This window comes from Lissotriton helveticus, chromosome 3_1, assembly GCF_964261635.1.
Source record: "Lissotriton helveticus chromosome 3_1, aLisHel1.1, whole genome shotgun sequence".
In the NCBI taxonomy this organism is placed as follows: Eukaryota; Metazoa; Chordata; class Amphibia; order Caudata; family Salamandridae; genus Lissotriton; species Lissotriton helveticus.
In genome coordinates, this window is record NC_136061.1 from 181,788,375 (window position 1) to 181,812,696 (window position 24,322).

Consider the following 24,322-nt stretch of genomic DNA (forward strand, 5'->3'; position numbering starts at 1 on the left):
GACCAGAGTTATGTAGAGTGATGTTGAGAGCTGTAAGATCCTGAAGGAGGTTGGCACTAGTAGGACAAGAAGGGTCATTGAAGTGTAAGTTCAGATCACCAATGATGGAGAAATTAGTGGAGGTTAGAAGTAAAGGTGCTATGTACTCGGGGAGGGTGATGGCCCAAGAACTAGCTGGGCCAGGGGGGCGATAAATGAGCATCCCTGAAAAGGTGAAGTTAGGGGACAATAAAAGTTTAAAGTGGCCCGCTTCACAATTAGGTATATCAATGTCCTCCCATTTACAGGAGTAGAGTCGGTTAAAAGTGATAGCTATCCCTCCTCCCTCTTTCCCCACTCGATTCTTTCCTGTGTACGTGTAGTTATCAGGGAGGGCGGATGCAATGTCCGGGCCGGAGTAATCTTTTAGCCAGGTCTCAGTGAGAAACAGGGCCACTGGTTGCGATGCAATAAGGAGATCAAAGATATCTCTCTTATGTTTAACTAATGACCTACAGTTGAGGCTAATAAACGTACAAACTTGGGGGGGATCTATATGTATAGGCCTAGGTAGGAATGAAGGGGAGGTACGAGCAGCTGTATTCGTTAAGGAGGGGAGGGAGGAGAGGGAAAGGTAACAATCAGGGCAGGTGATGGGGGCCACCGCACAGTTCAGAGGTTTGTTGTACGAACAGTGTGAGAACCGAAGGTTGAGAAGAGCCTCTCTAGAATAAGTGAGAGAGGAACCGGGGGCGGTAGTGACAGGGGGCATAGCCCCTAGTCCCAGACCGTCGCGATGGGCGCAGACGGGCTGGACTTTGGCGCGACTTCGGCGCGCCATTGTCGTGCCCGCTGCGCGCGTCCGCTGCACGCGTCAGCCAACACATCGGTTTAAGAGGGGAGGTGGCGGTAGGAAACTAGACTGCTCCCTCCATCCGCCGGAAGTGAGGACAGGTAGAGCAAGAAACTCCCTCCACAACAACGAGCAGAGCTCGGGGTGGACCGGGGAGTGGGAAACAGGTGAAAGTGCACGTGATCTAAAAACAACACTGCGTAGCGCCTGAGGTCGTGCCCCCCTGCTCTCTCACAGCAGGAGCGCCAATGCCAGGAACAGTAAAGCGCAGAAAGAACAAAGTTAAAATGAGCACGCAGTGCGAGCACCTCAATCGTGCCCCTGCGATTGCAGCTTAAGAAGATTAATAAGCAGCGCAGTGGAAGCACCTAACTCGTGCCCCCTGCTATTAAAATTAATAAGCCGCTAGGTCAACAATATCAGATAAGCGCAGCAGCACTCTTTACCCTGATTCGGTAGGTCTGCAGCCGGCCAGCGTCCAGCGTTTAAGAGGGGAGGCGGCGGTAGGAAACTAGACCGCTCCCTCCATCCGCCGGAAGTGAGGACAGGTAGAGCAAGAAACTCCCTCCACAACAACGAGCAGAGCTCGGGGTGGACCGGCGAGTGGGAAACAGGTGAAAGTACACGTGATCTAAAAACATACACTGCGTAGCGCCTGAGGTTGTGCCCCCCTGCTCTCTCACAGCAGCAGAGCCAATGCCAGGAACAGTAAAGCGCAGAAAGAACAAAGTTTAAATGAGCACGCAGTGCGAGCACCTCAATCGTGCCCCTGCGATTGCAGCTAAAGAAGATTAATAAGCAGCGTAGTGGAAGCACCTAACTCATGCCCCCTGCTATTAAAATTAATAAGGCGCTAGGTCAACAATATCAGATAAGCGCAGCAGCCCTCTTTACCCTGATTCGGTAAGATCCATCCTGCACGGCATGACCCAAAGTGAAGGACCTGAGAATATCTACCAAGAAGGCACAATTGAGACAGTCAGACTCTAGTTCAGCATCCAAAAGTGACAGAACTGATTTCCTCCCCCCTAAGCCTGGCATTATCTATCAGGTGTAAGGACTTTTTGTATTATCACACTTACTGCGACCATTAATAGACCTGGTTTGATTTTCTTTGATTATACCCAGATTTAATAAAGCCATTGGGTAGCATAAGGCACGTAATATGGGATAATTATGGATTTTGGAATAACCCACACTGTTGCTTGCATGATGGAGGAGGTGACTCCTCAACTTCAGTTAAAACCTTTAATGACTTCAGTCAGGAGGGGTTGATGTGGAGAAGTGTGGCTCAATTGTTAGAGCGGCAGACCCTGATGCAGAGGTCTATCCTGGGACCAGGGTTCAATTCCTGCCTTGGCAGGTCTTGGGCTCAATTTCCTCAGACCTGATAATTCTCGCCTCAGTGCCTATTCTAATCATGGGCCCCACTCTGCAACGCTGGGCAATAGCTTGCTTAATCTCCACAACGGCCCCAACAACGCTAGGATGCCTGGCTTCACCTTGGGGGTGCCCAGGAGTGGGCATTTCACAGGGAAAAGCCAGGAAGGGTTCCACAGTGGTATGCGTACAAGCGCCGAGATACCCTCATGGGTGATTCGTGCGCTATACAAGTACTACTACATTTCTAGCAGTTGGGATGCAAAGGTCGTAAGAAAATTGGTTGTGCCCTAAGCATTTTCTCTGAATGACATGTGCATCAAGCAGGTCTGCAATAGTGATATTGATCTTTGGCAGAATGAGAGAGTTTAGAACAGGTCATTGCGTTTGTCTACCGATTCTGTGGGCACTGCAGTATACAGCTTCTAGAAAAAGGCTTGGGAAGCCTGAAGCTTCTCCAGTTATCTTAAAGAACTCAGGGGCATATTATCAAGGGATTTATCTCCGCTTTTTTGGCTTTAAAAGCCAAGAAAGCGGAGATAAAATTATCTCCCTATTACCTAGCTGTCGCTAACACCAGTTAGCGACAGCTAGTAGGAGATAGCGACCATCTTGGGCGCCGCTTTGCATGTCAGAGAAATTTATCACTAATGACATGCAAAGTGGGCGTGCCAAGATGTTAGCGACTGGAAACAGTCGCTAACATCGCTATCTCCTATTACCAAGTTTTGGAGATATTCGCGCTAAGCGCGAATATCTCCAAAAGCTAACTTCTGCCCTGAGCAGTTCTTAGCCATGTTATCCAATGGGAGGTGGATAACATGGCTAAGAGCATTTGCTCGGTAATGCATGAATATCGCGGACTTTTCAGCGATATTCATGCATTTTGGCAGATTTTTATCGCTTAGGAGATAAACCTTGATAATAGCAAGGCTCCTAAGTGATAAAAATCGTCGCTACACGGCGATAAAATTATTGCCGCTAAGCCAACCTAGCGATAATTATCGCTAGTTGTTGGTAATATGCCTCTCAGGGTCCTCCTTAACCGGTGGTATAAAATGAAATGCTTGCTGTGATGGAAGCGTTCTAGCTAGTAACTTACTTGCCTTTTTCCCCCTCCAAGTTATTGTATTACTAATCGAGTCAAGACTTAGTTTGCTATGTTGTTCTACATTTTCTGCATCTGCCTTCTAAGTGCTATAAATGTCTGCCACAATGGCCTAGCTGGTGCTGCCTTCTGTTTATCCTCTATCTCTGTTTATTCTTGCATGGGTTTTGTCAACAGAGTCTCCCTCATTGACTTCAGGCTGTCTGATAAATTAGTGTTCCTTTCGTTACTACTTTGAAGGCATCCCTGACCACACTCTTGCAGACCTCTCCTGTATCATTTAGGGTGAGGCACTTCCTGATATGTTTTGAAGAGTGAATCGTTCAGCCTGTGGGATGGGTGTGCCAATCAAAAGTCCCCATCACTGGGCTAGGATCACAATGTCCATACAGAACAATTTTATTTTTCCCAGTTAGATCGTAAACCAGAGATAACTCTGTACAAGTCCAATATTTCCATCAGCTTCGCATTGGTCCTTCACGTTCTTGAAGATAAAACAACTGCAAATGTCTCCCTGAAACCCACACAGATAAAGTTCCGTAGGAGACATTTTCCTTCAACTCGTGGATGAAAGTGATGTTTGCTTCCCACTCAAACCATTTGATCCGCATTGTTACTCAAACATGCAGTCTGCTTCTATATGATACTCATCTGTGCTTCTTATTGGTATGTGATAGACACACCAGTTTGCATTGCTGAGGAAGGTCTGCTTTACTCTCGATTTTTTTGTTTACCTTTTGAGTGTCTGTTCAGAGTTGATTTTACAGTGTTGCCAAAATCTCTGTTTGAGCCTTTAAAGTCCTCTGAACTATCATTCTATACCTGGAAAAGCAGTTATAGCATAATAATTCATGCATAAGTCCAGCAACAGGGTTATCGAAGTAAAGGATATTTCCTTCTCAGAAACATATTTCCCAGGGATAAGCCAGTCCCGTTCATTAGTTCATAGGCGTTTCTGATTGTCACATAAAAAATGAGACCAGTCTCGCAGTATTCTTTTGCAGACCTTGCTTGTGTCTACTTCAAGAGACCTTTACAACCTGCATGTATAAATTGCTAGCTTTATGTATGCGTTTTTGATAAATATTAGACGTTCTGCAGGTAGTTTGTCACTTACTGTAAACCTACTGGGGATTTAAATAACTTTTCTAACTTCCGTTGTTTTTTGTATTCTTTTTGTGCCTTCCATTTTGAGGAGACTTACGAATTTTCATTACCCAAGCAGGCCAGCGCCCATGTCATGAGAACACAGCTTCCTGTATTCGGTTCTTTCTAGGGTATATTTCTGCTCTGATGTGGAACCAAAACATCTGTTCTTCTTAGCCTGTTTATTTGATCCCTGGCTCTGGATTTTGTTGTAGTTTTCTCCCAACCCTTCTGCAGCAGCCTGATTGGCTGTCACTTGGTTTGGGAAAATAAAGAAACTACACGTTTATAAGAATCCTATTTTTGCTTCTGCCAGTGGTAGGCCACTCTGTAAATAATACATATGCAAAATTTGGGTGATGATCATATCAGCACTCCCCCTTGCTGCACTCTTCATATGAATGAGAGTGTAAGGATTGTTGAAGTTGACTGAGGACTGTGGCTTGAGACTCCTTTATCAGTATTTATGTATTTATTTATTTATTTATGCAATTTTTAAAGCGCTGCAATTACCCATGGGTGTCTCGGCGCTATGAGCTAGGTCTAGTGCCAATATTTTAGAGATCCAGTGCAGTATTTTTGTGTTTGCTGTTGCTAATTAAGTCATTGGGAAAACAACCATGTCTTTAGTTGCTTTCTAAAAATGATCAATGTATGACTAGATTTTATATTAAGAGGAAGAGAGTTCCATAGCTTTGCAGCTGCAATGGTAAAGCTTCTGTCTCCCCAGTTAACTTTCCTTGTTCTGGGGATTTGAATCAGGTGAGCAGTGTTAGAGCGTAGCGTTCTTGGGGCTGGTAGAGGCTTGAGGGAGTTTCTAAGAAATTTGGGTCCTATGTTATTTACTGCCTTATACACAATGCATAAGGACTTGAACTTAGTACGACTCCTAACCGGAAGCCAGTGCAGTTGAGCCCGGTGATTGGAAACAGAGGTAAATTTTGGAATGCCCAGTAGAACTCTAGCTGAGGCGTTCTGAATCATTTGAAGTTTGGACATGACCTTCTCTTGCGCATTGAGGAAAAGGGCATTACAATAATCAGTGCGAGAAAACACCAATGTTGAAATTAGGGTTTTGCCTGTAGTGGTGGAAAGATATGGCAGAAGTTTCTTAATTTTTCGCAAGATGTTAAATGATGATGAAACTACAGAGTTCACGTGGTGATGAAAAAGGAGTTTATCATCAAATATTACTCCTAAGTTTCTGACTTTGCTGACCGGTTCAGGTGGAGTGCCCATTTCCTCCGGCCACCACAAGGGAGACCAAACAGGCTGAACCTTACCGAACAACATCACCTCGGTCTTTGAAGAGTTCAGTTTAAGACAATTGGAAGCCATCCAACTGCTGATGGCCCGCATGCCGTCCTTGAAATTTGCCGCTATGGTGGAACCGTTTTTATGTATGGATAATACCAACTGGGTGTCGTCAGCATATGTAGTTAGGTTGATGTTGTATGCTTTTATTACCCTCGCTAAGTCCGAAACATAGATATTAAAGAGGGTCGGACTTAGCGAGGAACCCTGTGGGACACCGCAGGGGAGGATGAACGTCGGAGAGGTGAATGAACCCAGCTTAACTGCCTGTTTGCGATCGGCCAAGAAGGATGCAATGAGATCCCTGGCCTTGTGTTTGATACCGATTGCCTCGACACGGCCGATCAGAGTAGAGTGATCGACCGTGTCGAAAGCCGCCGATAAGTCCAACAGAATCAAAACAGCCTGTCCATCATTGTCCATTATTGTTCTTATTTCGTCAGCGGCCTTGATCAGAGCAGTTTCTGTCCCATGACCTTGTCGGAAACCGAACTGTGTGTCATCTAATAGGTCTTGAGTTCGCTGGGATCAGCGGAGGGTTTCTTGAAGAGAGGTCTGACCTCTGCGTGTTTCCGTCAGGGAATGCTGCCCTGGTGAAGGATGCAATGAGAATAGAGGTGAGTGCACCATTGATTTCCTTGTGGTGGGGGCTGGGTCCGTGGGTGCCCCAGAGTGGATGGAATTCATGATCTTGTTCTCAGTGGTTGACAGGAAGTAGCACTCTCTGACGATGCTGAAGAGTTCCTAGTTGTGGTTGGAGCTTACTTTGATGCTGTCTGCCATTGTGCCTCTTTGTGTGTCTTTAAGGCTTTGTTGGTATTTGTTGAGGGCTAACTTCTTGAAGGTGGTTCAAGGGTTTAAGGGTACCTTCTTTAGTAAGGGTGACTTTAATGTTGCTTCTACAAAGTCATTAATTAAAAGAGTAGTATTGTATGTCTTTAAGTAGGTGACTAACAGTGGGTAGTTTTCAGTTTGTAAAATAAAAGGAGTCCTTTATCATGTAATATATCTGATCGTCAAGAATAGAAATAACAGATGATGCATCAAACTCCGTTTTTGTAACTCTATGGGGCTGAGAAGAATGAGATCTGAAATGACCCAATGGGAGTCTTGGGCTGGAAACTCCTATGAGAGGATACGTACCAGCTGCTACTATTTTACCGCTGAGTAATGTTCATAATATTAGTAAATCAGGATGGTAATTCCTTAATGGCTGAGCATTCCCATTTCTTAGTCAAGTTCACAAATGCTTTATTTTCTTTGATTTCAGAAAATTAATTTAATTACTCTCCAAAAAGATTGCTTACGGAATTATAGGCAGATGCAGAGTTTCCTGGCCAAAATCACAATGTTTTGGGTACAACCTCAAAGACGCGAACTACGTTGACCCCCCGGAAAGCAGGGCACAATCAGCCTCACCCAACTGGTCACCAACTCAACACACAGCACAGAACACATGTTTGACCAGACCTTCACTGCCAGCGACAGTCAATTACAGTCATGTTACTGAACTCACTTGGAGTAGCCACACCATCGTACACTTCACCATCGCCTGATTCCCATGCACCACCACCTGGCCCTCCAGCTCCTCCCACTGCAGCTGGGATAAAGTGACAGAGACCCAATGGGCAGGTGTCCTTAACACTACCCAACCCAACCCTGCAACCAATTTACAAAAGACTGTCCAGAATTTCTCCACCAGGATCGCCAACTAAGCTGACAGGGTAGCCTCCATCAAGCAAGCTAGGACCACCAGATCCTCAAGCCAGTTGGTATACTACAGAACTCAGGGCAATGAAACACAACTGCAAAATGATGGAAAGGAGATGGCGAACCAGCAGAAATCCCACAGACAGAGCCACCTTCAAGAAGTTAGCCCTCAACAAATACCAACAAAGCCTTAAAGACACACAAAGAGGCACAATGGCAGACAGCATCAAAGTAAGCTCCAACCACAACTAGGAACTCTTCAGCATCGTCAGAGAGTGCTACTTCCTGTCAAGCACTGAGAACAAGATCATGAATTCCATCCACTCTGGGGCACCCACGGACCCAGCCCCCACCACAAGGAAATCAATGGTGCACTCACCTCTATTCTCATTGCATCCTTCACCAGGGCAGCATTCCCTGACGGACTGAAACACGCAGAGGTCAGACCTCTCTTCAAGAAACCCTCCGCTGATCCCAGCGAACTCAAGAACTACTCCCCTATCTCTACTTCCTTCCACACCAAAATCCACGAGAAGGCTATCAACCTCCAATTTATCAACCACCCGGAGAGGAACAACCTGCTGGACACCTCCCAATCTGGTTTCTGTGCCACCCACAGCACCAAAACCGCCCGATCACTGCCACTGACTACATCAGAACCCTCCTAGACTGGTGGGAAACAGTGGCCCTAATCCTCCTTGACGTCTCAGCAGTGTTAGACACCATTTCCCACCGCACAGTCATCAATAGACGCCAACACATCGGGATCTGGGAAGACACCCTCAACTAAATCTCATCCTTCCTCACAGGACAAACTCAGAGAATACTTCTACCACCCTTCACTACAAGACCTAAGAGTATCAACTGCAGTTTCCCCCAAGATTCATTCCTCAGCCCCACCCTGTTCAATGCTTACATGATGCCCCTGTCCAACATCCTATCTTATGCAGACAACACGCATCTCATCCCTTCCTCTCAGAAGATTCTCACTTCTAGGACCAAGTTCCACAACTACATGCCAAGTGTCGCCAAATGGATGAAAACCAACTGCCTGAAGCTCAACACAGACAAGACAGAAGTGCTGCTTTTTTGGGAACAACACCTCCCTGTGGAACGACACCTGGTGACCCTCTTAACTCGTATCTACATCAACAAACCATGGCCGCAACCTTGTCATCAACCTGGACAGGAAACTAAAACATGAAATGCCATATCAATGCATTCCCCTCTGCCTGCTTCCACGCCCTCAGCATGCTCCAAAAAATCTTCAGATGGCTTCCTGTCAGCAGCAGGGAAACAGTCTCTTAAGTCCTAGTCACCAGCCGATGGACTACGGCAACGCGATCTACGCAGGAATCACCACCCAACTTCTGAGGAGACTCCAGACGATGCAGAACTCCCCTGCCAGACTCATTTGCTACTTCCCCAAACGGACCCATTTCACCTTCCCTCCCCCTCAGAAGCCTCCACTGGCTCCATATCCAGAAAAGATGCAATTCAAGATGCTAATACAAGCCTACAAGGACCAGCATACACCAACCATCGCCTGAACTTCCACCAACCCTCCTGACACCTGCACTCTGACTCTCTCACTCTCGCACACACTGCCCACATTCACAAAAGCTACAGTGGAGGACGATCATTCTTATACCTCGCCAACCAAGTCCTGGAACGACCTTCCCCTTCACCTCTGAACATCATCCTCTCTTCCGGAATTTAGAAAGGGACTCAAGACCTGACTTTTCGACTGATCCCAGCAAGAACCGAACTCCTGGATAACCTCTCGGGTGATTAGCTTTGTTCTATAAAACCATGTTGATTGATTGACACTTTGACAGGTGGGTCTTTGAAACTAGCTTTTGTGTTAATTATGCTTGAGCTGTTTGTTATTCGTACAACCATCCAATGTAGCATCATGCTTCAAAACTAGGCAGACTTAAGTGATGTTGCTATGTACACTAGCGCTTTTATGGGAAATTTGTCATCAGCGGGAGAATTAAATAACGTTAAAACTTTAGTGAAGCCCAGACATATCCTTCCCTGAGGATTTCAGACTCCTGAGCTTTGTTAGATTATCATTTCAAGGATGTAAATAATGCGACCAGTTTGTGAGGTATTTTGTCTGTTACCTTCGACTTACTCCGGTGTTATGATAATCGAGTGTCAGACTGTTACTGCATACTGCTGAGGCTGTGAGACAGGGTGTTGTTCATGATGTCTATGTTTCTTTACTTGTGAGGCCTCATGGCAGCTCGGGTTAATCCGAGCTCTGAATACAAGCCCAGGAACTAGCATTCCACTGACTGCATCTAGGGAGATGAAACGGGTCAGTCCAACATTAATTTGTGTGCGCGAGACATGATGGAATTTCATTTGTTGAGAACAACATTACATGCTGTAACCTTTATGAAAACAGTGTGTACTGCAGACTTTTTTCGATAATACATACTAGAAAATTCGAATGTATGATCAGATGTCCTGGCATCTCTGTGACTTGGTTTCAGAATACAGCTGGAGGGAGAGCCTGTCTGGCTGAAGTTCCTGGCTTTCTGTCACGTTTTTCTTTAATCTTAAAAGGGCATTTTTGTTCAGAATGCACGAGAAAGTAACCAAACTTCTCCACGAGCTTTCCAAAATAATCAAAACCCTGCAAAGTCTTCCAGCACGCTTCACTGCAAAGTGCTTGGAATGTCCTTCGTCTCTCCCCATTCTCACCCACATCCTCAGCAGATAAAAAGAGTAGGCCTAACTTTTTGCGGTTATTAACAGACACATTCAGAGCGATTTATTAATCAGAATCTTGTTCTCGGAAGCCCCGTGCGACCACTGGTTGATAAAGCTTCTCATTGCATTCTCCTCTGTGGACAATCTAGGCCCACACCCGGCAGCTTTCATCTTGAAGTGCCAGGGCCGGAATCAAATAAAAGAAGGTGCACGATTTATCTTGAGTAGTAGCCAGAGTTTTTTATTTTTTATTTTAGCTTGTCTTTCCTCCAATTGGGGGAACGAATCCAAAGTGTGTTATTTGTTTGAAAAAGCTAAGAGGTTTTGCGATCTATGACTCAGTAGAGGTCGAAGTGGTTAGATTATTTTAGATCACTGCCGAAGTAAGGAGTTCTGGAATATCTGCTCTTGTCGTGCAATCAGCTCGGAATGAAGGAAGCTATTCTTGTGATTAACTTCTCATATATGTGTGTGCACGCGTGCCATACCATAACCCTTTATCTATTTGCATATAGAACATCATAAAGCCACAGAATAATATCAGATTTCTAATGCAAACCATTTTTACATATTGAAAAATATAGACGGCGGGTTTCAGTGAGAAACAGTTACTGAATGTTTAATCTTTGGCTGACCATGCTCATGTACCATAATCAAAAGACCTAACTACCCTGACCGCAATAGTTCCTGTTGAAAACAGCTTGGCCATAAGCCAGACAGACTCTTCTGTGCCATATGACCACATCAACATTTATATGTATATGCGTTTATGCTTTGTAAACACAGATTAAAGAGAAATGGCTCCAACTGATGAATAGATCAATTAACATTCATTATGTCCTCACATTCTAGTAGCACTAGAAGATGAAGGTGATGAATGTCATTATTCTTCTGAAGCACAGCAGATACTTCTTTGTCAAGGGATTTTCCTTCTTTCACAGAGTGATTGTGCCCCCCCCCCCTCGCAACCATCGTCAGGAACCATGGGCTCAACATCATCAGTTACGCCGACAACACCCAGCTTATCATCTCCCTCACCAATGGACCCAACATCACCAAACACAACTTCCAAGACGGGATGAAAGCTGTCGCCACGTGGATGAAGACCAGCTGCCTGAAACTCAACACTGAGTAAACAGAAGTTATTATCCTGGGCTCCACCCGCTCCACATGGGACAACTCACAATGAAACGCCAGATCAATACCATATCCCCTACCTGCTTCAACCCCCTCTGCATGCTTCGAAAGACATTCAGATGGATCCTATCCAAATCCAGAAAAACCATCATGCACGCCTTCATCTGTAGCAGACTAGACTACAGCAATCTGCTCTACGCTGGAATCAACAAGAAACTCCTTTGCAAACTCCAGACAGTATAAAACGCCGCAGCCAGACTGATTCTCAACACCCCCCTGTCGCAGCCATATCAACCCCAACACCTCAGCGATCTCAATTGGCTCCCTTCTCGAAAGAAAAATTAACTTTAAGCTCCTCACCCATGCATACAAGGCCCTGCATAACATCGGACCAACGTTCTTGAACAACCGCCTATCCTTCCACGCACCCAAAAGACACCTCTGATCAGCCAAACTCCCTCTAGCCACCGTCCCACCCATCTACAGGACCAGAACGGGAGGAAAGTCCTTTTCCTACCTCACAGCCAAGGCCTGGAAAGACCTCCCCCTCCGGCAATCCCCCACACTGTCCCAGTTCAGGAAGGACCTCAAGACCTAGCTCTTGGGTTGACCCCAGCACTCAACAGAGTCTCCCCCCGCCCCAGCGCCTTGAGATCCTCACGGGTGAGTTGGTGCCCTTTACAAACCATGATTAATTGTTTGATAGAACATCCTTCCCACCCCCTGGCATCAAAACAGGGTTTGCCGGTAGGCCCGATGGGCCCTAAGTACAGTCACACTAAAATGTTGACCTCCTCTGCCAGCCTGTTTCCACGCAAAGGCTCTTTAAAAAACTTTAAGGAATATCTTTGAAGAGCTGAGAGATTGAGACTGAGGACTACCTAGTACAGTAACTGAGAAACAGAGTTTTGTGGGTTCACTCTCATGGAAGGTCTAAACACCGAGACATAATTAAGATTTAAGTTTTATTCACTTCTTCTCGTCTACTATAGCTTTACTGTGTCTAATTTATAGTTACTGTCAATTCAAAAAAGACACGGGCTGATACAACGCCGGACACCTTTCACCAAATCGTAAACTGATGGGGAAGGATTTTTATTGAGGGTTGCAGTTGTAGCCCCAAGAGACGTATACCCCCCGGCCGGTACGAGTCGGAATGGCCGAGTGAGGTTGTGCCGACCAATTTGTCTATATGCAGTGGCTCTAAAGTACACGACGCCCTGAAGAATTTGCCAAAACCTTTTAATGGCAATGAAACATGTCGGCAAGTATAGTAGTGGTGGTTAGATAGTTAGTGACCCCATCTACTATTTTTAATTTCCACACCCAACACAAGAGAAAGAATAAAGTTGTATATCTGTGTTGGTGTGTGTGATGTTTTTACATGTTGTTGGATTCTGTGTAGATCACTGTTGATCTTTCTTTCACTGCATATATCTTCACACATTTTTTTTGTGTTTGTCGGACACTTTATTCCTCTTTCTTTCGAGCTTGAAGGCACCAATGATGATAATAGAGCAATCCTGGTGAGTACCTTCCAGGTTCCCGTTGGTGGTTCGCCCGTGAGGTGCCTTCTCGCTCTCACTCACATTTTTTTGTTGTCCATGTCTCACGGTTTGACACAAAATTGTATGAGTGTGTTGTCTCACAACTGAATTGAACTATGCTTGGAACGGGCGATTGTTAAATGAGGCGCTATCCAGGGTTATACCGACTACCCCAATAAACTAATGAGAGGGGAGTGACTACTTATAAAAATTGCATAAATTGGTATCCCCTTAATAGAAGGAGGATGTTATAAGTGCCTATCAAGTCTAGGTCTTGTGTGTATTTGTTGTAATTCAAAAAAGAAGACAGGCTTAAAGTTTTAACTCTTCTTTCTATTTGTTTTCTCTTTTTTACTTTTAGGCATTTTAGATGGGCAAGACCACCTTGGATCTGGGTCCCTCAGAAAAGGAAAAAAAACATAATTATCAGGTAAGCCTAGCCCTTTTTTGTAATTATTTTCATTTACTTATTTTATTGCATTAGTTCTCCTATTCAAATGTTGTGTTTCGCTGGCTGGGTCTTTACAGCTTCTTTTCCTGTTCTTAACTATTTTCGTTGTCCACTCGAGTTTATTGCTAACCTGGCTATTAGTTTCTATTTGTTTTCTCTTTTTTACTTTTAGTCATTCTGGATGGGTCAAGACCACCTTGGATCCAGTCCCATGATACTGGGTCCCTTGAGTTTATTTCTCAACCTGGCTATTAGTTTCCATATACCCAGGGACATGCTATTGGTTAGTTTCTTTCCATGTAAACTCAGAAACTTTAAGAGTTTCATTTATAGTTTCAAATAGCCCCAATCTAATCCTAGATAGGTGTGTTATTTGTAACTCTTGGTTCTGTTTTCAGCTATATGAACATACCACCAAACACCTTTGTTTACCCTCAGACTTCAATTAATAAGAACTTTTTATAAACCCTCTTCAGATTTTATTTTCAATTCATGCATCAACATCTTCTCCCCACTTATTTTATGTCTGTCCTCATCCTCAATCACTCCTGGAAATGGACCAGATGTCAATGTTGGGCGCATGAAATTGGGTACTACAAACCTCGTCTTCAGTTCCCCTCTTTGCATCCTCTCCTGCTCTACTCTGCCCGTCCTCAACGTGGCCTAACAGGTAGACCTTTCCTCTGCTTGGCAGACAAAGATTCCATCCTTTTTGTCCGTTTCGTTCTTCTCCTTCTGCTTCCTCTGTCTGCTTTCCGGGGCGCAGGCAGTCTTTTTCTCTTTTTATCCTGTCTCTCGTGCTTGTCCTCCTTTACTTCCTCTTCCCCTTTCTGACTGATGTTTCAATCACTTCCTGTTTTCTTTTCCTTAATGCTTATTTTGTTTTCCTCTTTATTGCCCTTTTGAGCCCGGCAGTAAGGAGTATACTGACATATTCGGACCCAGTTAAAAACTCTGACTCTCATAGATCTCCTACCCTAGATACTTCAATTTGGGAAGTTCAATTATAGAGAAGTATGAAAGGAAATCTGTGCTCTAATTTTTTTACTACAAAACCATTGGGTTGGAGTGACAAAAGCCACCCCAACACCTGTGTGTCATTTCAATTCAATTCAACATAACTTTATTAGGTCTAAAAATTAATAGACCATAAAAGTACATGAAAATATTACACATACCTATAATCGCGCATAATTTAAAAAAAAAATGTTTGTACGTAAAAGCAGTTATAAAATAAGTGCATAAAGAACTTTCAGGGTTCAACAACACATCAAAATAATATGATAAATAACCATGCTCAGAAAGTGCCTTCATGCTTGGCAGTGCAATTTACAAAAGAACTTAAAGTGCAACAGTGATTATGCAGAATGATTATCACATGGGGAGGAGGAGACTATGTTCCCTCTGGGTCTAAGAAGTGTTTGAAAAGTATAGACCAATAAATTGTCCCTGCTCTGAAGAGGAAATGAAGTGACCGTGCCCATCTTGACAGTTCGAGCGACAGATACAGAGGGGGATCACCCGTATATAAAAAACTATAGTAATGTAACAGCAAGGGTTTGGATAACTCGTATTTCAGCCTGATGTTTACATGGTAGTCCTTAAATAATGTTTTCACCTCCAACTTGGAATTTTTGGGGATACGACTCGGGTCGGTAAACCACCAGGATATACAGAGGGAACCAAGAGTATTCCGTATATAACCAGCCAGGGTATGGAGTGTGCCTTATCCAACGTCAAGCAGTCAGATATAATATCCTTACAAAGTTTAGCAGCTGGGTTCAACCAAATACTAACCCATAATAATATTGGTGCCATGCCTCACTCCACTCTTCAGGGGGAATAAAGAAGAAAGCGCCCCAAGGGAATTTAAACAATCCTGAGCTGAAAGATCTGAGTGCAGGCAGTACAAGAAATTCACCGGTGGAGGGGGGGAAGGGGTTAGGTCCATTACTTGATCCAGCAACATTAACTAGAGTTTGGTTATGTTCACTGAGTCGAAAGTGGTGGATAGGTCCATGAAAGCTAAGTAGATGGGGGAACGCTTGACTTTAGCATATTTAGAGATGGTCAGAGCCAGATTCAGACATTGTTCATTGGTTCCTAATTTTGGTTAGAATCCGAATTGAAAAGGGAAGAGTATTTCCTTGTCAGCTGCCTATTCGACCAAACGGTCATAAATGACTCTACTGATGACTTTAATAGGGCTGTTGATGAGTGAGATAGGACTTGGGCGACATACGGTCACCTTTTTTGAATATGGTACTATTGTTGCAGTAGACCATGACTGACTGGGGAATACTTGTAGATAGGGAAGTGTTAAATGTATTCTTAAAAAGGGGACTCCAGATTTCAGGCATGTTTTTCAACAAATCCATCGGTACCCCATCTAGCCCTGGGGTTTTCCCACCCTTGCTGTGGTGGATGGCTGACTCAACTTCCTGCAAAGTTAATAAGAGTGGGGGAGATTTCTGCAATCTTTTGAGGAGAGTAGCAGACATAATTTGTGCGTCCTCATTGTGGTAGATAGCGGCAAAGTGAGTAACCCAGTCTGCGTCTGAGATGTTATTTTGCAGGGGGCGATTGATAGAGGAATTCCTAGAACAAATTAACTTTACTAAGTCCCAGAAGTATGTACTGTCCGTTTCCTGGGACGCGTGTTCCAAAAGTTCCCAATCTTGATTACATACTTGCCTCTTCCTTTTTGTGGGTGCAGTATTGTACTCGGTGCGTGCCTGAGAGATTTCGGTCGTATTCCTGGGGTGGGCGTTGAGGGCTTTCCTCAGCTTCTTATTAGCTAGGGAACAGACCCAGTCGAGCCATCTTGGGTCCGTGTTTGAAATACAAATTGACTTAAGCATGGAGCACCTGATTGTATGTATTAGCCTATTATAGTGTGGGGCCATAAATTCCTGTAAGTACTCCGCTAGGCAGTAGAGGAATTTATTTAAGTTTGACTTAAGTAAGGCCCCTAATGACTCTTTTGGGTAAAATCATGTGCCAAACTAGTAGTAAGCCATCCGAGGAGTGATACTTAATAGAGGTTCTATTACTATTGCAGGCGAGGCCCTTAAGCCGTAAAAACAAAGAGGCGCTCAAAGCCTTATGATCGCCCCAATCTGTGGGCAAGATCTCTCCTTTGGAAAACCAAGATAATAAATCAGGGCTGACAAACATATAGTCTATAAGGGAGCCTCTCTCCCCCCTCTGAATGACCTCAACGTGTTGCAAGCTCAAAGGAAGAGGAACTAGATTTAACCTGTGAAACCTCTAACTGAAGGATTAAGCTGATCCAGGTAGCTAATTCACCGGCTGCGCGGCCATGAGTGGAGGGAGTAGCAGGACTTGAATACCAGGCGTAGTCCTCAAAGTGCGGTGTGACAGTGAGCCAGGTCTCCTCTAGAAAAATTAGGTCAAACTTAAAAATGAATGCCCTCAGCCTTCGTTATTGATCTTTCCTTTAAGTTCCAGCTAAGGACAGAAAGAGTTCTGTAGTGCGTATGTAAAGTGTGAGTTGCGACTACCATTGTCTTTGAAGAGGGGTAACAGTGGTTGTCACTGTAGAATTGTCAATTAAAGATGTAGTATAAGGAGTAGCAGTTGTTAAAACTACTTTAGGCCCCGTGAGTCCATTCAAATCAGAGAGTGTGTCAAATCTATTAGATGTGGGTAAAGGGCACGAGACAGGGGAAGTGCTCTGCGAAGTCTGAGCTACTGGCAGGACTTTAGAGAATGCTTGACTAACTGTGACTGTCTGTGTTAAGTTATCTAGGTGTTTGAGTCAATTTATTGTATGTTTCTTATTAGTGGCATGGGCATATCAACCTCTGTCCGATCAGTTTTGTTTTATGGGTCTGAGGCCTGCTATTGGCTGTGCCAGTCCGGTTGGTGCAGTCACGCACCAGGCTTGAGCATACCCTACCTGTGCTATTGAGCTCTTCACCATGAGTTCGTAGTGTTGTCTACTTCTATCCCATCAGAGAACCTGTAAGGTGTGCTGCCTTTGGCCTGTCTGTGACTGACAAGTTGTCACTCTTAGACAGCTCCAGCGATGCTCAACTGTCTCTGACAAGCCAGTCCAGTCATTGGCTCAACTTCATAATGTGAGATCTTCTCCTCCTAACTACTTTAAAGTCACCACGGCAGATTGCTATCCTCTAAACTACCCTTCCTTAAACAAACACACGTGAAATTAAGCTCTGCAAATTCCCTTCTATGGATACCATGCATCGTCCTCTACAGAGGGGCACATAATGTGCTTTGTAATACGTTTTGCTCTTTTCACTATAGTGATCTGAAATGAAATGTGCACTTTTTGTTTTTATTTTTGTTTGTGTCATTAAGGACTTGTATTTGAGTGATTCACGGTATGTCTCACTCTTCCTTTGCAAAGAAAGAAATGGAGCATAGCAAGACTGTCTTTTCTGCAACTCTACTCATGTACTAAGGGGGATTTTAGACGTGGATCTCTTTTTCCTGCTCATATGTCAATTTTTTACTCGTAAAGCATTCGAATGTCAGATGTAAGCAGTCTGAAAACTTGACACCCGTGTCTGTTAGTTTAGAAGCGCCTCTGAACTATAACTGCCTCTAAGCCAGAGCTGTGACTAGCCTGGAGATGGCATGACTCGGTCTTGAATGGAGGATCTTTTTCCTTGTGGTCTGCGACCTCATCCCAGACACACCTGCACTGCCTAGATTATTTCATTGTAAACGCTTCGGGAAGTGCCTGGCTCCTGTGTGGTTGGGCGCCATCTTAAGGAGGCACATCCCCTTTTATCCCTTTTAATCCATTTTAACCCTTACGTGCTGTTACTAGTATTTTGATTGATTGATTTTATTTTACTAGGATTCAGTTTATCACAGGGGAGCCTGTGAGGGCTGAAGGAGTTGCTGGGCCCTGATTAGAAAGCCCTGTTTGCTTTTCTCCCGCATTCTTGTGGCTGCCCCAGGCCACCGTAGGGGGCCGCTCAAGAGGGCGGCCTGTTAGTGCCAGCGGGCTTCCCGCGCCCCCCTTTTCCTCCCCCCCTTTTCTTGTCCTCAAGGGGGGGGTGCCGAGAGGTGGAGTCTCGTCAGGGGTTGTGGGGAGCTACGTCACGTCCGGTGCATCAGGCAGGGCAGGGGGTACTTAAGCCATCCTCGCCATTTCCCCTGCCTCTTTGATGCACCGGGCGCACCGTGGATGCCTCGGGAGGGGACACGCTATCTGCCTGTCCTCGGTCGTCTGATCCCCTGTGAGATGTGTGCTGCGGTGAGTGACTAGATCTCACCCTCCTTTTCCTCCACTTTCTTTGTTGGCAGGACCAGCTCATGCAGGCCGTCTTCCCTCCAGTGGGGGAGAAGGGGGCACAGCTCCCGAGGGTCTACGACGGCCGCACCCGGGCCGGGCGGTGCTTACCAGGGAAGGGAGCAGAGCCAAGTTTGGCTGATGCCCCTCTCCGTCAGGGCGTTTATTTCAAGCGGGTCCGAGGGTTTGTTCTGGGGCTTGTGGTTGCGCCCTTGGGGTTGCCTGTTGTCTGGGGCAGACCTTCCTCCTGGAAAGAGCACTGGGGTGACATCGCCACCCGCAGGCCGCCCGAGCGGGGCCTGAGGCGCAAGCGTCCTGCGGCTTCATTTGCTCCTTGGTGTCGGGGCTGGCGCCGTGGCTCATAATAGTCGGGATCACTCGTTCGGGAGTGCGGTCAGGCGGTGTGGGCCCGGGAAGTCGCTTGGAAGGGGGTCGCGCACGAGTGAGTACTCGCGACTGCGGCGCGGTCCAGTACGAAACCCCCCCCCCTCATTACCCCCACCATAATAGGCTGTTTTGGATGTACCTCTTCTGCCTACTCTCTGCCTATTGCGGTTCGTGCAGGGGCAGCGCTTGGGGGATCTACAGCGGCTACCGTGTGTAGAGCACCAAGAACCCAGGTCTAGAGGCGTGCTGCAGGAGGGTGGTGTGCATCGGTGAGTGCTCGCGACGGTTGCGCGGCTTGGTGCGACCCCCCTCCCCCACCAGGGTTGTGCTGGATCTGAGGCATGAAGGTCCTTAGTCTGCCTGTTTCGGCCCTTTGCTCGTTGGGACAGAGCTTGGGGCTCCACAGCAGCTAGTGCGTTTAGAGCACCTAAGAGGCTGCAAAGGCTGCCCCCCCCCCGCTGCGCCCTATTTCTCATTTACCGGACCTAAAATAGCGCCCACGCACGGAGGACACCACCCCACCCCCACTCGCGGTGGGCATGACGGGTAAAATGGCGCCCACCCTCTTGGTTTACAAGCCACGTCCGGCAAGCTCGAGCGGGTACCAAGCCTGCCTCTTGTGCTGCACGACATTTTGATATACAGGAGCGTTTGTTTAATTCGACGTTAGTCATTATAGTTTGCACGGCAAAATAGGCCGCTTCGTGTCCCGTGAGCGTCCTCAGAAGTGGGATACGCTTTGACGGACAGGAGTTCTAGACCCCTCTTTGTGAGCATGATTAATTCAGGCACATTTGTGCTTAGTTCCGGGGGGTTTTGTGTTGTGCGATTTTGGATTCTGCCCGCACTACACCCTGTATGAGCTTCATTTCTCCAGTATTAGGGGTGTCTTTCATAGATTCACATGCTTGAATATTCCCCGTCGTCGAAGTGGGAGTCCCACGGTAAATAAAATAGCAATAATGCTAAATATATATAAATATATATAAACATAATACGAGAAAAAAGAAAGGAAATACAACTGAAATCCTCTAAAAACGATTCCTACATAGGAATGCAAGGTAAAGAGAAAAAACTATTTGTAACACATTAGTGTCATTATGTTAGTCCAAATTACAGCCAATCAGGCGCCAGCACCCTCTAGAACCTTCTCCTCAGAAGGTCAAGCCCTCAGATTTTCTACCGCACGTCGTGTGAAGGGAGTCTCCCTGAGCTCTGCTCAGTTTTCAACTCTACTCATCTAGTTTCCAGTGTTTTTCTCAACATGTCAAGTAAGAAGTCTTTATTCAGACCTTGCTCTTCTTGTGGGAAGCTGCGCCTTTTTGAAAAGGACCCCCACCAGAAGTGTATCTACTGTTTATACCCTGATCATGAGGCTGCCAGCTGCAAGTTCTGTAGAACCTTTTCTACTAAGACTCTTAAAGACTGAGAAGGCCGTCTTCTCCTTTGGCTGCAACGTCTTAAGGACAAGGATTCTGCACTGTCTGATACAGAAAGTTTACAATCTGGTCTTTCTACAGCAGCCTCTAAGCGTGGTAGTGTTCAGGAGTTTCCATCTCCTTTCCTCAAAAAGCCTAAATTGGCCTTGTCTCTGGCTCCTGTGGTGTCTTCTGCCACTCCTACCAACTCTACGCCCACGAGACCTGGCTCTCAGGCGTCTTCTGCTGCCTCTTGAGGTGTTTCCACGCCTCTTAAAGTTCCGCCGTCGACGGGAGTGTCGGCGAGCGTTCCGACGACGAGAACAGCATTGCCTGCATCGTCGACGACGACGCTGACTACCACTTCAGCCTTCTCGTCGTCGACGACGGTATAGTCGACAGCCTACACGTCGACGAGGGTTTCGTTGCCATCTAAGCCTGTTCCGTCGACGATTCCCATCTCCTCGTCGGCGAAGAAGAGAGAATCCTCGTCGACGAAAGACCCGAAGAAATCTTCGTCGACGAAGACACCGTCGACCAAGCTCTCGTCGACGAAGACACCGTCGACCAAGGTCTCGTCGACGAAGACACCGTCGACCAAGCTCTCGTCGACGAAGACACCGTCGACCAAGGTCTCGTCGACGAAGACACCGTCGACCAAAGCCCCGTCGACGAAGACTCCGTCTACAGAGGCTCTACCAGCTTCGACGACGGCCCCGACGACTGCCCCGTCGACGACTTCGTCTACAGTGGATCGCCCGTCGACAGTGACCCTGCCGACGACTCCGTCGACGTCCACACCGTCGACGAAGACTTCTCCAAAATTACCTTAGTCGACAGCCAAGTCAGTCTCGTGGACGTTAACTACGATGGCACCGTCGACGGCGGCACCGATTTCGTTTGCCTCTTTGCCGTTTGTGCCGTTGAAGACTTCTGAATCTTCACATCGTCGCACTACGGTTCCCTGCCAACAGATTTCTGATCCAGAGCCACAACCACCTTCTCCGATGTTTGCAACTACATCTGAGCATGACACAGACTCGGAGCATGAAGGGGGCACGTTTGGGGCGTCACATAGTCCCTCTGATTTAATAATTAAATGTCAAGACTCTGATTCTGACGACGATGGCGGAGACCAGGAGTCTCAGCAAGAAGAGCAGTTGGTCCAAGTTCCTATGGCTACCATCCCATTAACCTTGATCTCTAATCTCCAACATATGCTGGACGATTACAACCTCAGTTTTCCTGCAACACCGCAGGCTACACCTGTACAATCTCCTGCTCCTGTGGCACTACCTCCACCTTCTTTGCCGTCTATCTTACCACCTACAACTTCGTCTCAGGTTCAGACGTCAATTAGAATTCATACCACTGTTTACCCGCAGGATGCCGATGATGAGGCGGTCCCAGAGCGTGAGGACGGAGAGGTCCCTGACAACTCGGATGACGATGCAGGCGACCAGGATATGGCTGAATGGGACGATTATCAGGCACAGACGCCCTCTCCTCAGCCTGGGAACTCGGGGGAATCCCCACCTGTAGATATCGCCAGTTTCCATCTTTTAATGGATAAAGCGGCTCAGCGTTTCAAATTACCACGATCACAACGTGAGGAGGACTGTTTTCTTTATGATTTTAAAAATAAACCTTATAAGCAGGTACACACAATTCCTATCATCGATTTCATTTGGAAGGAGGGAATTAAACTCATGAATGCTCCAAACTCCTTACCGGCTCAGATTCCGCGCCTTGAGAAAAAGTACAAAGCCCCAACTGGTTTTCCAGCTTGCCTGATTTCTCACCCCAAGCCGGACTCTGTGGTGACTCAGGCCGCACAGCGTAGAGCACGGAATCCAGCGTCCCAGATCACAGCCCCTCCGGATAGAGAGGTTCGACGCTTAGATGCTATTGGCCGCAAGTTCTCAACGATGGCTTCAACATCTGTCCGGGCAGCCAATGCCTTAGCCATCTTGGGACGTTATGACCGGCAGATGTGGTCGGACATTTCAGATTTCATGGCACTCATACCTTATGCTTCCAAGGCTGATGCTCAACAGATTCTTCGCGATGGTCAGAGGGCATCGGAAGAAATGATCGACTGTGCAGTCGATATTGCTAACACAGGTTTCCGTCTGCTTGCAAGTGCGGCTGCACTCCGACGACAAGGCTGGCTGAAGTCCACCTCCTTCCGGCAGGAGGTCCAATCCAAAATACTGGATATGCCATATGATGGGGAATCGCTATTCGGATCCCATATCGATGACGCCCTTGAGTCCATTAAGAAGGACACCGATACGGCAAAGTCTTTGGGCACGTTGCAGTTTCGGAAGCAGTCCTTTCGAGGTGCGCGCGGACGCGGCACTTCTTCCAACGTTCGAGGTGGGCAACAATACCGCTCCTACAATCAGAGCGGCCAACGTTATACGCCCAATCAGCAATCTCGTCAGCAGCCCTCCAGACCATACAGAGGAAAGTCTTCCTATCGTGGATCCAATACTAAACGCCAATGACTTTTGTCACCCTCAAAGTGTTGGAGGACGAATCTCTCTGTTTTATTCTCAGTGGTCCTCGATCACCTCGGACCGCTGGGTTTTGGACATTGTCAAACGGGGTCATACCCTGGAGTTTGTAGAGATTCCTCCTTGCACTCCACCTCATGGCCCGCCTCCTCCATATCTCGAGGAGCTTTACCATCAGGTCCGTCTTCTTGTTTTAAAAGGTGCAGTCGATATTGCTAACACAGGTTTCCGTCTGCTTGCAAGTGCGGCTGCACTCCGACGACAAGGCTGGCTGAAGTCCACCTCCTTCCGGCAGGAGGTCCAATCCAAAATACTGGATATGCCATATGATGGGGAATCGCTATTCGGATCCCATATCGATGACGCCCTTGAGTCCATTAAGAAGGACACCGATACGGCAAAGTCTTTGGGCACGTTGCAGTTTCGGAAGCAGTCCTTTCGAGGTGCGCGCGGACGCGGCCCTTCTTCCAACGTTCGAGGTGGGCAACAATACCGCTCCTACAATCAGAGCGGCCAACGTTATACGCCCAATCAGCAATCTCGTCAGCAGCCCTCCAGACCATACAGAGGAAAGACTTCCTATCGTGGATCCAATACTAAACGCCAATGACTTTTGTCACCCTCAAAGTGTTGGAGGACGAATCTCTCTGTTATATTCTCAGTGGTCCTCGATCACCTCGGACCGCTGGGTTTTGGACATTGTCAAACGGGGTCATACCCTGGAGTTTGTAGAGATTCCTCCTTGCACTCCACCTCATGGCCCGCCTCCTCCACATCTCGAGGAGCTTTACCATCAGGTCCGTCTTCTTGTTTTAAAAGGTGCAGTCGAAGTGGTCCCGAAACATCAAAGAGGGAAGGGTTTTTATTCTCGATTCTTCCTATACTCAAGAAGACCAGAGATTGGCGACCCATTCTGGATTTGAGGGCTCTCAACCAGTTCCTAAAGTCCCAATCGTTCCGCATGCTGACGTTACTGGAAATCCTGCGTCTTCTATCCAGCGAGGATTTCATGACCACCATAGACCTTCAAGACGCATACTTTCATGTCCCAATAATCCAACAACATCGCCAGTACCTGCGTTTCAAGGTGGGACCAATGCATTTTCAGTTCAAAGTTCTGCCCTTCGGACTGCGATCAGCTTCTCGTGTGTTCACGAAGGTACTGGCCCCTGTGGTGGCTCACCTGCGTCTACAAGGAGTTCAGTATTTAGACGATTGCCTTCTCAAGTCTCAATGCCACCATCAGCTAGGTCAGGACACTCGCCTTTGCCAGCAAGTGTGTCAGTCTCTGGGGTTGACCATCAACATCGAAAAGTCACAGTTTGCGCCTCTGCAAACCAGAACCTTCCTGGGAGCGATCCT

At 46.6% G+C, this 24,322-nt stretch overlaps 1 long non-coding RNA gene across 1 annotated transcript in view; it reads left to right on the plus strand.

The window, feature by feature from the left end:
* LOC144824467 (uncharacterized) overlaps positions 1-24,322 on the plus strand; it is a 116,123-nt gene that overhangs the window by 75,159 nt on the left and 16,642 nt on the right. The window contains exon 2 of the long non-coding RNA XR_013608964.1: positions 13,260-13,328. This is a non-coding gene — a long non-coding RNA (uncharacterized LOC144824467). The remainder of the gene's footprint in view (positions 1-13,259; positions 13,329-24,322) is intronic.